Source organism: Pongo abelii, chromosome 16 (assembly GCF_028885655.2).
Source record: "Pongo abelii isolate AG06213 chromosome 16, NHGRI_mPonAbe1-v2.0_pri, whole genome shotgun sequence".
Lineage (NCBI taxonomy): Eukaryota > Metazoa > Chordata > Mammalia > Primates > Hominidae > Pongo > Pongo abelii.
This window is the reverse complement of record NC_072001.2, coordinates 101,191,930-101,194,309: the sequence shown is the minus strand read 5'-3', so window position 1 is coordinate 101,194,309 and position 2,380 is coordinate 101,191,930. Positions and strand designations below refer to the sequence as shown.

The 2,380-nt window shown below is 38.1% G+C and overlaps 1 pseudogene; it reads right to left on the bottom strand.

The window, feature by feature from the left end:
- Positions 1-2,033: 2,033 nt before the first annotated feature.
- LOC112129149 (U6 spliceosomal RNA) lies at positions 2,034-2,129 on the bottom strand (annotated as a pseudogene).
- Positions 2,130-2,380: the final 251 nt, after the last annotated feature.

Below are 2,380 nucleotides of genomic sequence, written 5' to 3'. Positions count from 1 at the left end.
TTATATTGACAGCATTGGACTTAGCTTTCTAGTTACCTTCTGGTGCAGAATGTCTGTGAAACATTTAGCCTGGCACATAGTATGTACTCAATAGGTAGATGCTCCTGTTTCTTAAGAAAAAACTTTTATTTTAGGTCCAGGCATACATGTGCAGGTATGTATATAGGTAAATTGCATGTTGCAGGGGTTTGGTGTACAGATTATTTAACTACCCAGATAATAAGCGTAATACCCAATAGATAGCTTTTCGGTCCTCACTCTCCTCCCATGCTGCACCCTCCAGTATGCCCCAGTGTCTGTTCTTTTCTTTGTGTCCACATGTACTCAACGTTTAGCTCTCACTTATAAGTGAGAACATGCAGTATTTAGTTTTCTGTTCCTGTGTTAGTTTGCTTAGGGTAACAGCCTCCAGCTCCATCCATGCTGCTGCAAAGAACATGATCTCATTCTTTTTTATGGCTGTATAGTATTCCATGGTGTATGTGCATCATATTTTCTTTATCTAGTTGACTATTGATGGACATTTAGGTTGATTCTATGTCTTTGCTATTGTGAGTAGCACTGCAGTGAGCGTTCATGTGCATGTGTCTTTATGGTAGAATAATATTCCTTTAGGTACATACCTAATAATGGGATTGCTGGGTCAAATGGTAGTTCGTTTGAAGTTCTTTGAGAAATGGCCAGACTTCTTTTCACAATGGCTGAACTAATTTACATTCCCACCAGCAGTGGATAAGAGTTTCTATTTCTTCATAATCCAGTCAACATCTGTTATTTTTTGACTTTTTAATAATAGCCATTCTCGCTTGCACCAGACGGTATCTCTTTGTGGTTTTGAATTACATTTATCTGATGATTAGTGATGCTGAGCATTTTTTCATATGCTTTTTGGCCATATGTATGTATTCTTCTGAAGTGTCTGTTCATGTCCTTTGCCCTCTTTTTCATAGTTGTTGTTTTTACTTGTAAATTTGTTTAAGCTCCTTACAGATTCTGAAAATATATTAGACCTTTGTCAGATGCATAGTTTGCAAACATTTTCTCCCATTCTGTAGGTTGCCTGTTTACTCTGTTGACAGTTTATTTGCTGTGCAGAAGCTCTTTAGTTCAATTAAGTCCCATTTGTTAATTTTTTTTTTTTTTTTTTTTGCAATTGCTTTTGGCATCTTTATCACAAAATCTTTGCCAGGTCCTATGTCCAGAATGGTATTGCCTAGGTTATCTTCCATGGTTTTCATAGTTTTAGATATTACGTTTCAGTCTTTAATCCATCTTGAGTTGATTTGGGTATATGGTATAAGGAAGGGGTCCAGTTTCAATCTTCTGCATATGACTAGACAGTTATCCCAGCACCATTCATTGAATGGATGGTCCCTTCCCCATTGCTTATTTTTGTCAAGTTTGTCGAAGATCAGATGGTTGTAGGTGTGCAGCATGATTTCTGGGCTCTGCGTTCTGTTCCATTGGTCTGTGTGTCTGTTTTGGTACCAGTAGCATGATGATTTGGTTACTGTAGCCTTATAGTCTAGTTTGAAGTCGGGTAATGTGATGCTTCCAGCTGTGTTCTCTTTGCTTAGGATTGCCTTGGCTATTCTGGCTCTTTTTTGGTTCCATGTGATAAAATAGTTTTTTTTAATTCCGTGAAGAATGCCATTGGTAGTTTGATAGGAATAGCATTGAATCTGTAAATTACTTTGGGCAATATGGCGATTTTAGCAATATTAATTCTTCCTTTCTGTGAGCATGGAATGCTTTTTCATTTGTTTGTGTCAACCGTGGTTTCTTTGTGCAGTGTTTTGAAATTCTTGTTGTAGAGGTCTTTCGCCTCCATGGTTAGCTGTATTTCTGGGTATTCTATTCTTTTAACGGCTATTGTGAATGGGATTGTGTTCCTGGTTTGGCTCTCCGCTTGGATGTTGTTGGTGTATAGGAGTGTTACTGATTTTTGTACAGTTATTTCGTATCCTGGCTACTGTTACTAGTACTTCTTTTCTCTAATCAACACTGCTGTTTTTTATGTTTTTATTTTACTTTTAAAAATGGAATGCTTTACACATTTTCATGTCAGCCTTGCACAGGGGCCATGCTGATTTTCTCTTACCATTCCAATACGTGCTGCCGAAGTTAGCACAACACTGCTTCTTACGGGTATATCATCACATCAAAAACACAAGAGTTCTGCAGTGGAGATCAGAGAATCAGTCCCACAGGGATGTGGAAGGGAAAGGGAAGAAAGCAGGCAACAGTGCGTTGAATCCATCACTTATTCCCCCCAACTTTCCAAGATCTGAGAAGAAAAAATCTCCTTATAAAAAGGTGAATGTAGCAAAGTAGAAGAGTCTGGATACCATGTCACAAGACCAGAGATGGAGATATGTCT